We start from the raw sequence: 14,954 nt of genomic DNA on the forward strand, positions 1-14,954 counted from the left end.
AAGTCAATCATGTTCAAAGTATCTCCATTATACTTAGGCCAATACACCTCCTTTCCATTCATGTAATCAAGGAGACTGAATCCACCAATAGGTTCTTGTCTAGGCCATTGTCCATTGTAGTGTATTTAATCAATACTTTCACTGCAACATAACCCAAACCCTAAATCAATTTTACCATCAAAATCAACATTGTAACATATAAATAACATCTTATTTATCATATTTCTATATAAAACAACACAATCACAGGGGAAAAAAACCCAGAGCTTAAGTAAAATTTATACCTGAAATCATGCCAAATTAGTTTAAAAAAACAACCAAATCCTACACTACATGACATAACAGAAACCCTATACTGAACTACCACATCACAAACATATGATTTCGCCTCTGAATCAATCATAGAAAATATCCTTAAATCAGAGCATCATAGTATAGACCCAACAACAATGTGATTGACATCAAAGTCATAACCGTAATCGTATACCGTATCATTAAAATGAAAAACAAACTGAAACAACAAAAACCCTAAAAATACAAAATACTCACAATCGATTTCGATGCTAATTCATCGCGACCAAGCTCTAATAACACATATGAAAGAGCAAGTGAAGGAAACTGATTTCTTGCCACTCCGATCAATTTCTCCTTCTCTTTGACGAAACCCTCACGCGGAATTGGGGATTTTTCTTCTCTGAAACTGATTTCAGTTTTTTCTCTCTATATATTGTTTATTCCCGCTCGATGGAGGAGGAGTTGTAGAGACGAAAGGGCACATGTTATATCCTCAACAGCTACCAAAAAGGTGATAAATCTAAACCATTCATTCTCTGACATGGCGCAGAACAATCAGATGTTTTCGTTTGATGGCACATACGTGTCTAAGATCTGTTTTATATGGGAGGGTATTTTGGGTAAACGATGTTTCACGTGTATATTTTGGTCCACTTGTACAAAGCTGGTGACTTAGCTAACTGGTCTTTGACGAAATATGTAAAGAAATGAGATTTTGCTAATTTAATCTCTGTATGGTAGGTAATGCAAATTAGCAATCTTGTTAGGGGAGGAATGCAAAATACCCTTTTTTATAATCAAGATAAATACAAACGCCTACTCCATCCTATGATTGCCGCTAAGGGAAGGTATCCAGACTGGCGGGCCTGATCATGCCATATGGCGTACATTGGGGAAGTTCATGTGCAACTCCATTACAAGTAAGACTAGCATACACAAATAAAATAGACTGAAAACTCGAACTTAGGGCTCTAATTTCATGGTTAAGACTGTGAGTATAGAGATCCCCCAAGAAAATATTCTTATTAATTTTCTTAGTAATCACTGCTGCGTCACTCTCTACAATGGATCCATCTTTTTCTCCTTCACGGCTTTCAAGACATCTCTAATGGCATATGTTTGCTTCTTCTACAGAAGAACATATAAAGTTAGTTGATTCAGTAAATATGAAACTATGAATTAAATCTCTAATTATAAAACCTTTTCCCCCGTTCAGAGAGTTAAGAATCCAATCCCCATCAGTATTAATTTTAACCAAATCTCTAGGCGAAGACACCATGGAGAAATAATCTTATTCAGAGTTATTGTAGAGATGCAAGTGAGGATATAAAAGGCAAACTAATAATAGGAAATACTCTGCTCTGCTAGACTGATTTTGATATGGGTGTAATTAAGGTAGAATCCTGAAAGCCCCATCAGTGTAATTGCACCTAGTATCTTCTCCATCAAATTAAGGTAAAATCTTGGAAGTTTGTATTTTGAATGCTTAGCAGAGTCCATACTCTTATAAAACCTTGGCAAGGATCAAAGCATGCATAATTAATTCGGTTTCCATTATATACCTTGGGAATGTATAGGCCGAGGTATGTATTATATTATGGATAATTTTATTGACCGATAGGCCTCCTTTTTAAGCTTTCCAGACAAACAACTGGATTATATAAGGTAATTTTGTTTCCAAATACAAGTCCAAAGATCATCATTACTAGTGTCACCACTTACACTAAGAGTTGCATAAGCATATTTAATAAAAAAAACTATCATCCTTAGATGGGATCCAAATCCTTCTATTAGTATAAAGATCAAGGGAAAGGGGAATTTGTTTAATCTTCAAACAAATCAAGGGAATCTGGTTAATCTTCTCTTCTGAAAATTGATCAAATACATCTCTTAGGTTTGTTGTATCCCATAGTATCCCGACTTATTAAGTCCTTCACCTTTAGATTTTTTTCAGGAACAATATTTGGTCTTGGTGTGGGTGTTCATGTCCCAGGAATTCAATTGTCAAATCAAGGATCAATAAAGTTTCCTTCTTCCACCATTCATTTAGTCTTACTCATAGTGTCATGAAGGCATTTATATATCCAAGAGACAGAAAGTGGACGATTGGAATTTAACATTTCCCCTTTAGCATAATATTTAACTTTAAGTATTTGGGCTAGGAGAGAGGTTGGATTCTCAAGCAGCCTACAAACAGTTTTAGCCATCATAGTTAGATTATTAATTTTACTAGTTAGGAATCCAAGTCCTCATTCTTTTTTCGTTTTTCAAATGTTAATCAAAGCCAACAAGTGCATATTTATCTTCTTTAATCTTGTGTCATATCCCCATTTTGATGGTGGATTTTCGACGAAGGCTAAATTCGTAAAATCTTATACGAAAATATGTATCTCTGACCAGCACCAGAATGTAGAAAATATCATATCTTCACCGCAAGAGAAGTGAATTGCAGTTCCGTAACCTCATAAATTAATAACACATGACGCCAATTGTAACACTCCGTGTTTTTATCATGGTGCATGCTCAGAGATGCGCCATAGCCTGAGATGAAGCTTCATCCAAAGCATCCGTTGTGTAATAAAAGGAACATTGTCCTATGCCAATACGCTACCAAAAATGACATATCGCGCGTCGTGGGAATATATGTCAAGGCAAATATGGTACCAAGGGGTGTAATCTATATTATCCAAAGGACAATTTTGCATCAAAAGATGCATTATGCCAGTTGGGTGGCTAGCCTAGAACAAAGTAGCGCCACAACGGCGTATTACGCAGGTTATTGGGCTATGACCAATATCGTAACAGGCCAGAGTAGGCTGGCCTTGGGAATGCACAGTCGTCATGGTTGTACATTGGAATGGCCTATGGGCCAAAATCGGAAATACAGCCGTCACGGACCTACAATGGACCTGGCTCAGTAAATATTTAGCCATCATGGTCGGGCATTGGAACTGACCTGTGAGCCAAAACTGAATGTACAACCATCACGGTCGTACATTGCAGTTGGCCAGAATAGTAAGGTGCATCCATCACGGCGTTGGGAGTTGATGAATGATTTTTGCTCCCCTAATTTAAGTTGTAAAAATGTCAAGTTAACATATATAGGGAGGGGTAGTTGGTTGAAGGTGCATATGCGGACTATGCACCAAGTAATCTTCATAGCTTAGCCGGAAGAGTATAAATGATGCCTAAGCCTCATTTATAGATGCGTACCCTTGCCAATGGAGCGTATTAAGAATGGTTATTGGAGCGTATTAAGCATGGTTATCACTATGCCATGCCTCGGATCAAGTATTCATCACTTGGATGCATTTTGATGGAACGACCTATACGGACTAGGCCATTACAACTATTGCTTGGCCACAATCTTGCAAACGAGTTGGATTAAGTTTCTTGTCCCTTCGAGGATGAACTACGGTCTGTGATTGATCCCTTAAGAGTAGGGAAAGGTACGTAGGCAGCCGCAATGAGTTGCAGCATTGCCGGTCCAGCACTTTGTCGCTCATATCATCTAATTGTGAGATGATTGCGGCAATCTGACCTCTCATACCATCTGGCTCGGTTGCTCGATGAAAGAGATGATTGTGGCCATACTTTATGAGGCTAGTTGAATTCCATTCCTTGGACGCTCATACTTCCTATCAAGGCGTTTGACTTAGGCATGTAACAATGGTGCATTGGGCATGGCCTCAAAAGTAAGCTACGTCGATATGAAAGTTAGCGGAGCTTGCATAAGTCTAAGGAGAGTACAACATGAGCCTGATTGATGCACCCTTGGCACGAGAAAGAAAAGTGCATGCTTTCAGAAATCCCCAAGCTAAAGGGTAGTGTTAGGCCTATAATGTCCTATGCGTAAGTCCAAGGAATGCCTTATGCATGGACAAGACTCGGAAGTATGACGGTTACTCAGCTACTTAGGAAATTCAGTGATAAATTTCCTACATGGAAGCAATGCATGTAAGGTGCATTGGCCATAGCCTTCAAGGCTTTAAACCCTTCACAGAACAAGGGTAAGATGGAACAGTGTGGAAGCTAAATTAGCTGCATCATGCTCCACGAGCATGCTTGCAAGGGAAAATGGACGTGTATTTGCCTATTTTTAAGGCAGAGTAAGTAGCATCATCATGGCGCATCGGGGAAGTTATGGCCTGCGCGCCCTGGCGCTCTAGGCATAAATTTTCCGGTCCGTCACAACAATGTTAGAGCATCTGAGGCAGACCTTTGGATATTCCATGTATTTTATCAATTGTGTTGAGCGACCGAGCAACTCTTTCTATATTGAAAATTCAATCGAAAGATGTCTCTGGTGCTGTAACTCATCCCAGAATAATATTCAGAGGAAATATGATGATGTCATCTCATATCTGAATCAATTAAATGCTCCTAGACATATTACCTGCTAGTATATAGTGACTAATTAATTAAATCTAGTGTTGAATATTTATCAGATAAGTTCATGGTATACTATTTTACCCTAATATTTTTTTTACTTCAATTCATGGCTTTTACCGGCTAAATTCCATGGATTAGTAATGAATATTCACCTTTTGAGCATAAGGGCTACCACCGAGTAAGCCCCGAGTAAAAGGCATTATATATTTAGTAATAATGCTCCAAAGAGCATCCAAGAACATGGATGAACAAGGATATGGAAGACCAATCAAAAGAAGAAAGGAAGAGAGATAAAATAATAATATAATAATAATAATATAAAAATACATGGGCGGGGACATACACCCGGCCGGCCACGTGTTGTAGTATTAAGATTGCGGTAAATAAGAATTCGTTGCTCGGACGTGAAAAGATTTATAAATAAAAATATATACACAAAATTTTTCACAGGATCAAGAGACACTGGGACTCAGGATTCCACCATTAATCATTCACAGGATTCATATATTTATTCCAAATAGTTATAGCTCAAATAATAAGGACTCTCATTCTTGCCAAGGTAGATTTTTAGAAGATTAACTGTAAATCGAAAGCATGGCATATCAAAAGCACTATGACCAAGCATAAACCATCAAATGAAATGGCAATCAAATAAGAAAAACCATAAAACGATTAATAAAAAGTGCAAGTAGTCAAAAAGAATTAAATATAATTATCATATGCGTGAAATATGGCTTCCTCCATCATCCCAGTATTGGGGTTTAGCTACTCATATTAATCATGTTCTCAAAATACATTTTTATAGCTCAAAAAGTTGATTAAAAGATGAGAAAATGCTAAAACAAAGATTCGCAACAATTATAAGCGTTACATTGCGCTGTATAAAACAAAACTGAAGTGTAGTAAAGAACGATACAACCTTAGTGTTGTAAACAGCGACACAACTGAACTGCGGCGGGTACTGTTGAAGAACGACACTTCTGGAGCGTCAGTTCTTCATCTTTATCCTCCTCCTCGAGCGCAGCAACAGCAGCAGGAGAGATTTCTCCCCTTCGCTTCTCTCGGCTCCAAAACTTCCCCAAACTCTTGATAACCCTCTATCAGCTCCCAAGGGTCCCTTTTATACCCAACAGGCGCAACGTATAACTCGCAATAACTCCACATAATCCTCCATTACTCGGAAAATATTTGTTTTCCATTTTTTTCACTGTCAGCCGAGATATGATCTTCTCCATCCCCTCTGCCTGCGCATATGAGCTGTAATACTTCCATAGTTGCATAAACACTTAAGAAAATCAGATATCTTCCCCATTTAGTCCACAAAACTTCCCAAAAATTCCTCTCACAGAGAACTCGAGCGTATCTCCCCTGTTTAACTCTCGATTGAAAGTTAGCGGATTCTAACCAAATTTAACTCATTCCAACGCTCAGAATAATCTTGTTATACTCAATAGATATGACCCAATTAATTCCAGCCATTTAGTCTCTCCACAAATCCATCGAAAATCAATTTGAAAATCTTCCAGGGAGAGAATATATTTTCCCGCCAAAACCATTATTTGAATTTGTGAAGAAGGTCACCCCTTATCCGGTGGTCGCCCCCTTATCCGTTGCTGGAGTTCGAATAATACATGTCCTTTGGGGTGCCTTTAGTAATTTTTCTGGGTTCCTCCGGTGCATTTCTGGGGTATCTTTAGTACTCTATCCTAGGGTGTAAAACACCACTTTTCGAGCCAATTTCGCCGCAAGAGCTTATTTTTCCAAAAACATCTACAAAAACATAAAATAACACAATAAGTATTTAATTGAGTCTAACAATACAGAACATTGAGAACAAAATAGACACATAAATGCGTCTATCAAATACCCCCAAACTTATTATTTGCTAGTCCTCGAGCAAAACTAATAAAAGATAAATAAAACCGAGTTAATCTTGGGAGGATTTACCAGAGGTGTGCCCACAAAACCATTACTCCAGACCCTAGCTATCTATGCAGAACCTTGGAAGGCACTAAAGAATCTCCTTGGTTGGCATACTTATTGACTACAGGAGGAAGTATCCTGATGCGAAATTCCAATTGATGTACACGAGTTTGCACTCAAGCATACTAAAATTCATATAAAGTGACAGAGCTCTACTCAGATAGTTGCACTATGGAAATCATATTCGGAGTCAAACTAATCATATGGATAGAAAAAGGAGATGGAAATAGAAAAATGTAGATGGTTTTGATGTTAACCGTATGATCGATGTTTCACATATCTGTCTGAAGGCCACTGCCAGAATGAACCTATCCTAATAGACTGAGATATCGGTCTGACTAATATCAACACAACTGGCATATACAAGGGAACCATTGGTCAATAACTTAAATCTAGATCAACAAACTGGAAAATACAAGGGAACCAGCAGTTGCCTACACAGAACAATAACCATTTTTTTTAACTTAACGGCATGAATAGATCTTTTTGATCCAAGCGCATGCTTCTTGTCAGCAGATTACACGATAGTTCCCACGGGTCCTGCATTCCACGCTTGCTTAGGCGAAGGAAACAGGGAGAACACATGCATATTGCTATCCAAGTGTTAATACTTATTCCGATTGGTCTAACTGGTCCGGTCTTTTTTTTTTTTTTAAGTGAACTCAGTCACTCTAATTCACCTAGCAGTGGTAACAACTTGAATCGTGTGCCCCACCTAATCACTTAGAGAAACATAGTTTAAAATGAAAAAAATAAAATAAAATAAAAATAAATGAAAAGGACTCAACGAGATATGGTGCAACTATCATGTTATTTCTAACACCTGAGCTTTGTGCTTTTATGAATAGACTCTTTAGATGTTTCCATCTAATCAGATTGGTTCCTCAAATCCTACAACCAAAATGCTTCCATCCACTTAGATTAGTTAGTGCCAACCTTAATAAGCATAAATTTCTAGTCTCTGGAGCTTATTTATTGCAACTAAGAACTTTCTCCCATACCCCCAAACTTAAATCTAACATTGTCCTCAATGTTTTAAAGATGAAATTAAAAGCATGAACAAGGAGAAACTGTTACCAATGAAGCAAAAGAGATAAGGAAAGATATTACCGTGTCGCATGAATATTGGGTTACCTCCCAAGAAGTGCTAAGTTTAAAGTCTTCATCCAGACTAAGCAAAGATTAGTCACCACGTAGAATCATAAAGTAGTAGCCGGAATAACTGTGGGTCATCTGGATCAAAAAGTGTTACCCACAAGAAGAGGAAACTGCAACAGACCAAGAAGATACCGAACATACCCTTGCTTAAGACAACTACATCTAGTTGTGGTTCAGGTTCAGGCTCTATAAAAGGGTCTAAATAAAAGGTTTTCATCGGTTGGATTTCCTCAAAGCTAAGATTCGGTTCAGGTATTAGAGTCTGGAAAAACTCAACTAAGAACTTAGAAGCACATAACAACAACCTGAATAATTGGGGATCCTCTAAGTCAATTAGATTTGACTCACAAAGTTGACCATAATAATGGTCATCCTTAAGAAAATGTGTCGACCCTAATATCTTAAAGTAATTAGGTTTAGTCTCAAAACTTAATATCCGACACATCTGAAAATCATATGTTCCCACAATTGGAAGAAAATTTTTTGGTGGGAAAACAAAGTCAATCTCGGTATCATAGCCTGGGTTAACCACATCAACCAGAGGATGGGTTTCTAACAACTGAGCTTCTCTATGGACATCATTAGTTTCGGGAAAACATGTATGAAGATAATATTGTAAGATGGTTGAGGCACAGATGTCAAGTCCTACACGAGGGAACTTTCTAATAGTTAAAGCACACGGAAAATTACCCCCAAACTTAGAGTTTTCTGTGTCTCTAGAAAGACTAGTCACAACTTCCCTAATTTCTAGGTCATCAGATTCCTGAAAATGGTCAATTGATTCTTCTAAGTCTGGTTCATCCTCGATCACCTCTACGAGTTTATGGTCTTCGTCTAAGACTATTGTTTCTAAATCGCTAGACTCTAAAACATTATTCTTAGAATAAACTCGTTCCTCTAAATCATTATCAGCTTTGTAAACAGGAAATACTACATCGTCTAAAACGAGGGTATCTCTAGTCAAATCCTCGTCCTTTTGAATAGGTGAATAATTATTAAAATCATTTGGATTTGAACTAGAAATAATATTATCATTGTAAAGCTCAATTGGAGTATCTATTTCCTGATCACTATTCCTACATAAATATGATTCTCCATCAACACTATCCTCATCATAATAACATGAAAAAGATCGAAACTCATCAAAACAAGTAGTGCTACCAATTCTAACCTTGTTATCTTGATTATGTAAATAACTATCTTCATTCTCAAGGGTATTATTGGATACACTATATTGGAAATTCAAGTAATTTCGAGCAATTCTTTCATTCGTCTCAGCTATCCGCTTGAGGTGGTCTTCTAAAGAAGGTTCACTCATTATTGTAGTTCTTTCGTCTATAATTATACTATTCATCTCAGCTAACTTACGCGTCTACTCAGCTAACTTCCTGAGGGACTCTTCTAAAGGAGGAATAGGAACAAAGGGATCATAAAAAGGACTACTTTTCAATAGTTTGATTGTATCCTCTAGAGACGAAGAACTAGTATTATAATCTTCTCGCTCGTAAGACTGATGCATGTGTGGATAGTAATTGGGCTCACCAGGGTATGACCCATATCCTTCCAAAGGATGGCGTTCCCAACCACTATTCCCAACATGGCCATAAAAAGGATGATGTCCATATTCAAATTCAGGTCGATACTCATTGTATTGGCTTCTGTCATACCAGTTCGACATTCTTAATTACAAGGGAATTCTACACAACCATAAACAAGGCCGACTCGACTCCACCAAAACAAACCTAAAGATTTCTAGCAAACAAAAAGCATGATGGTTTCACTTAGATTGTTTCTAGACTTGCTTCTATCTCTCGAAGGGGAATTCGTTACAGTTTGAGAAAACCCCTCTGGAATCAATCCGAGCTAATGTGAGGAAACTTGAGGCGAGGGAAGCTCAATGGATCTTTGATACCCAAGGCCTCACCGGCGTTACAAGGCGGTTCATTTCAACTCACAATAACCTTCTTGAACTTTGAGGTGTGCTTAAGAAAGTAACCAATATCCTTCGAATTTTTTTCCTAATAAGCGCGTTACCCTATCGGTCTCGTTCTAGTCAAGTTTTAAGCTTGGGTTCGCGTTAGGTTTCGTTTTCCTAAGACGGGCAAGAAGGGAGCGGTGATGAAATCCGAACCCTTATCTTGTATTGTCCAGGCCTTGCCTTTACTAGGAATTTAAAAACAGTCCAAATTCGTCCTCAATCAATGAATCACCTTAAGGAATACAGTAACTCGCTTACAGGAGAATCGCGAGTGTTTCGATGGACTTACCTACCGTACCAGACGGGGGATGAACCTTTGAAGTCGACTCGGGCCACGACTCCTATGTCATGTACGAACCCGAGGGGCCGAGACGATATAGTAATCGTCGTCCTTCCCTGCACACAGTTTATATATAATTTTTTTTTTAATTAATAATACCCTTCCGTAGGGTATGAAAAATAATGTCCCAAAATTGAAATTCCAAAGTCCATAAAAAAAAGTGCAAAAGAAAAAATAAAGTCTAAGAAAAATAAAAAGTCTAAAAAAATAAAATAAAATAAAAAAATACAAATATCTTTTTTTTTTCTCTTTTTTTTATCAAAATAAAAAAAATAAAAAATCTTCTTCTTTCGCCCCTTTCGCTTTGCCTTTTACTCCAATCTTTAAGTATTCACCAAAAACTTTGGAAAAATTTTCTTTCGCTCCAACTTCCAGAATCTGAAAGAAAAAGACAAAAACCCAAAAACGTAAAGAAGAACAAAAATAAAAATAAACCTAAAAATAAATCTATATACAAGTGCTCGTCGGCGGCGCCATTTTTGTTGTAGTATTAAGATTGCGGTAAATAAGAATTCGTTGCTCGGACTTGAAAAGATTTATAAATAAAAATATATACACAAAATTTGTCACAGGATCAAGAGACACTGGGACTCAGGATTCCACCATTAATCATTCACAGGATTCATATATTTATTACAAATAGTTATATCTCAAATAATAAGGACTCTCATTCTTGCCAAGGTAGATTTTTAGAAGATTAACTGTAAATCGAAAGCATGGCATATCAAAAGCACTATGACCAAGCATAAACCATCAAATGAAATGACAATCAATTAAGAAAAATCATAAAACGATTAATAATAAGTGCAAGTAGTCAAAAAGAATTAAATATAATTATCATATGCATGAAATATGGCTTCCTCCATCATCCCAGTATTGGGGTTTAGCTACTCATATTAATCATGTTCTCAAAATACATTTTTATAGATCAAAAAGTTGATTAAAAGATGAGAAAATGCTAAAACAAAGATTCGCAACAGTTATAAGCGTTACAATTCCGATGTATAAAACAAAACTGAAGTGTAGTAAAGAACGATACAACCTTAGTGCTGTAAACAACGACACAACTGAACTGCGGTGGGTACTGTTGAAGAACGACACTTCTGGAGCGTCAGTTCTTCATCTTCTTCCTCCTCCTCGAGCGCAGCAGCAGCAGCAGGAGAGATTTCTCCCCTTCGCTTCTCTCGGCTCCAAAAATTCCCCAAACTCTTGATAACCCTCTATCAGCTCTCAAGGTTCCCTTTTATACCCAACAGGCGCAACGAATCACTCGCAATAACTCCACATAATCCTCCATTACTCGGAAAATATTTGTTTTCCATTTTCTTCACTGTCAGCCGAGATACGATCTTCTCCATCCCCTCTGCCTGCGCAAATGAGCTGTAATACTTCCATAGTTGCATAAACACTTAAGAAGATCAGATATCTTCCCCATTTAGTCCACAAAATTTCCCAAAAATTCCTCTCACAGAGAACTCGAGCGTATCTCCCCTGTTTAACTCTCGATTGAAAGTTAGAGGATTCTAGCCAAATTTAACTCATTCCAACGCTCAGAATAATCTTGTTATACTCAATAGATATGACCCAATTAATTCCAGCCATTTAGTCTCTCCACAAATCCATCGAAAATCAATTTGAAAATCTGCCAGGGAGAGAATATATTTTCCCTCCAAAACCATTATTTGAATTTGTGAAGAAGGTCACCCCTTATCCAGTGGTCGCCCCCTTATCCAGTGGTCGCCCCCTTATCCAGTGGTCGCCCCCTTATCCGTTGCTGGAGTTCGAATAACACATGTCCTTTGGGGTGCCTTTAGTAATTTTTCTGGGTTCCTCCGGTGCATTTCTGGGGTGTCTTTAGTACTCTATCCTAGGGTGTAAAACACCACTTTTCGAGTCAATTTCGCCGCAAGAGCTTATTTTTCCAAAAACATCTACAAGAACATAAAATAACACAATAAGTATTTAATCGAGTCTAACAATACAGAACATTGAGAACAAAATAGACACATAAATGCGTCTATCACCACGCCGCCGTTTGGTCAGTGCCCCACCCCTCCTCTTTCATGTAAATTTTATTTTTTAGGGTTTCCTCTTTCAATTAAATTTTTTGATTTTTTATATATTCTAAAATCTTGTTATATGGACCATATGGTTTGCATAACAAGTGGTCCCGCAACCATTATGACATTCTACCATAAAAATATCAAAATAATATTACTTTAATATTTCCAAATATTGGTCTTTCAAGCAAAAATCTACTTCATCCTCCGAGAAAAATTAAAAGTTTCAGTCAAGATCAAACTCATCTGAAAATACAATATAATGCTCAATCGACCATCAGAAAACACTAAAACTCTCAGGAGAGGTCCGCGGATGACATGACGACACGTGCAAGCCACTATGCTCGGTCCTTTGGCTACCAATAGCCGGCCCTACATCATTCATTGATTAATCACCTAATAATCATCTATAGTCCATATTTGGTTCAGACTATTTCCATCAACTTGTACTATCATCCATACACCACTAGTTGGTCTCACTATCACCAATGGCTGGTTCTAGCACCCCCTTAGTCGGTCCCTCTCTCCATCACAATTAGGTTTTATTACCTAATGCTCCGTAGAGCATTATTTTAATTATGGTTAATCATCAATTAATCATCCTTGCTCCGCTCTGCAACTGACTTTGGTGAATGCTTAGCAAAACACTTGGCGCCACATGGTCAGTCCGTCAGCACTAATGGTTAGTCCCATTTCATCCATTGATTGATAATCACTCAATCATACATGGATCATACATCTATCAACATTAGGATTTTGAACCTAATGCTTTGCAGAGCATAATTCTGAACAGGTTCAAACAACAATAAAACACTAATAATTTTTATATTGATCCGAAAATCAATATTTTACTTAATTATTTAATATTCGGTCCGGCTATCAATATTTTTTAATATTGTATTGATTCAACAATCAATTGCTCTGCAGAGTAATATTTCTCATATTGATTCAACCATCAATACTCGAGAGGTAATATTTCATACTGATCCAGCTATCGGTGTTTTATTAGTTCATCTACCAATACTCAGTTGGTTCATCACTTAACTATTATTTTAATATTATAATCTCTTTGCTTGTCATTCGACTTATTTATGACATTTGGATCGAGGATGAACCTTCTATGATTATTCAACAATAATCATCTTAATATGACTTCCTGTCAAATGCTTGACACATCATCTGACTACCATTGCTGCTTCATCTAGCACAATGATATGTCACAATCATCAGTGAGCCGCTAGACTCAACGTTTGTGGTACACAAAGCATGTTTCTATCTCAGCGAACACTTCATGCATCATCCATCATAACCATGAATTATGAACTACTTTTAGTTTATCAATTAAGACTCGTAGTATAATTAGGCCAACGATTGACCATATAAAATACGTCTTCAAAGTAGACTTTCGCATGAGATGTAAATTCATGTCACATGGGGAGGGGGGGTATTCTAGGGTTTTGGTCTGGAGGCCTACAACACGTACGATGTGCAATACATCCGATGAGGAATATGAGGAAGTCGTGCTGGTAGTTAAAGGAGTGAATGGGATAGTGGATGGTCAATCAACCAAGTCTCACACGCAAAGTGGAACTGGTTTACATATGATTTTTTACTTCCCCATTCTTCCACTCTCTTCAACCACTACCACTTAAAGGAGATCCATGTGCTAACTACATATGCTATAAATAGGTTCCTCAACCTATGACTTGATAATACAACAAGAACAAAGTAAGACTCGACGTAAGCGAAACTACGACAATCAATTATCAAGCAATTACAAAATATCTCTCTAAATCAATCAATTTCCATTGACCTCTGCACATTCTCATATTCTCTCCTTACAGACCGACCCTTCTCCTTCCTTGTGACCGAATTGAATCTGGAACGGACAATATCTTGGTTTAGGCCAAAATCCTACAAATTAGTCTCTTGAACTCAAAGTACTCTCGTGCAACATTTGTTTAAGGATTTAGATGATTTTCTTCATCCATCACTTACATACTCCACTAGTTTTACCCCAAAAACTAGTAAACCGTTTTTACCTGCAAACCCACCAATATTTACTGAGGTAAGAGTCAACTTTTTGGCCAACACTTTTTGGGATCAGAAAGATAGCCATTTTATATATAAAGACATTTCTTGACCCCATATATTTTACCAGAGCTGATCTTCCTGCCGGAGACGCGAACTGAGTTAGTTAATTATTCACATATTCTCCACTACATGCGGTGTTCCAAATCCGTGTGACATAAAACTACCGTGTAAACTGGGGAAGGAAATTTTAGACATTTTTTTAACTGGTCGTTGATGGACTACCCTTTAATTAGAGACTAGATAATAAGATAAAATAGGTTCATTTTGAGTAGATTCCAAAACTCTATATTTATATTTTTTAATGGCTAAAATATCCTTATTTAATTAGAATCCTTTAGTTATGATTTGATTAGATTAGTCGTACTATAACAACTAAAGTAGAGGAATTATAGATAGTTGTGATTAGTTGTATTATAGTTAGTAGTAGAGAGAGTAAAGTTGAAGAAGAATTTGTTGGGGAAAGCTAGGGTTTTGAGAACTTGGTAAGATGAATGGTTCTAATCACAAGTTTAATGTAGGGGAATCTTCACCTCCAATAGATGAATCAACGTACGCTAAAAATAAAAGCAATTCGGATTATTTTCATGATCAGTGAAACATATATTCCTCCAACTCAAAGCAACTACGTAAATGATGGTTCTTTTGAGTTAAATGA

The sequence above is a fragment of the Papaver somniferum genome, chromosome 9 (genome assembly GCF_003573695.1).
Source record: "Papaver somniferum cultivar HN1 chromosome 9, ASM357369v1, whole genome shotgun sequence".
NCBI classification, from domain to species: domain Eukaryota; kingdom Viridiplantae; phylum Streptophyta; class Magnoliopsida; order Ranunculales; family Papaveraceae; genus Papaver; species Papaver somniferum.